We start from the raw sequence: 370 nt of genomic DNA, 5'->3' as shown, positions 1-370 counted from the left end.
TTGGTTTTTCTAATTTAGTTTTTTTCAGCATGGGCCTAAAATGGGATAATTTCTGCTTGTAAAATTAGGGGTGGGCGTTTTTATCAGTTAATAATTATTTTATCGAGCAGTCAACTTAATTTGGTGGCTTTGCGCGGCTATGAAATCTTGATTATTGAATGCTTATTGATTGTTTCAAAATGAGATGCTGTTGACACCCAATTTTGTCCCTCCTTTATTCCAATTTATTTCCTGGGTTCTTTTAAATTTTTTAACGAGCTAAATGCTTTGTTTCACTACTATTTTTATTAACATCGTTACTTTCTTTACTCTGTTACGAGTTTTTAAAAGGTTCGTCTTTTTGGGGTTTTTTGTTAAATTAATTCAAAAT

Source organism: Lycium ferocissimum, chromosome 4 (genome assembly GCF_029784015.1).
Source record: "Lycium ferocissimum isolate CSIRO_LF1 chromosome 4, AGI_CSIRO_Lferr_CH_V1, whole genome shotgun sequence".
In the NCBI taxonomy this organism is placed as follows: Eukaryota; Viridiplantae; Streptophyta; class Magnoliopsida; order Solanales; family Solanaceae; genus Lycium; species Lycium ferocissimum.
Note: the sequence above shows the minus strand (reverse complement) of the source record.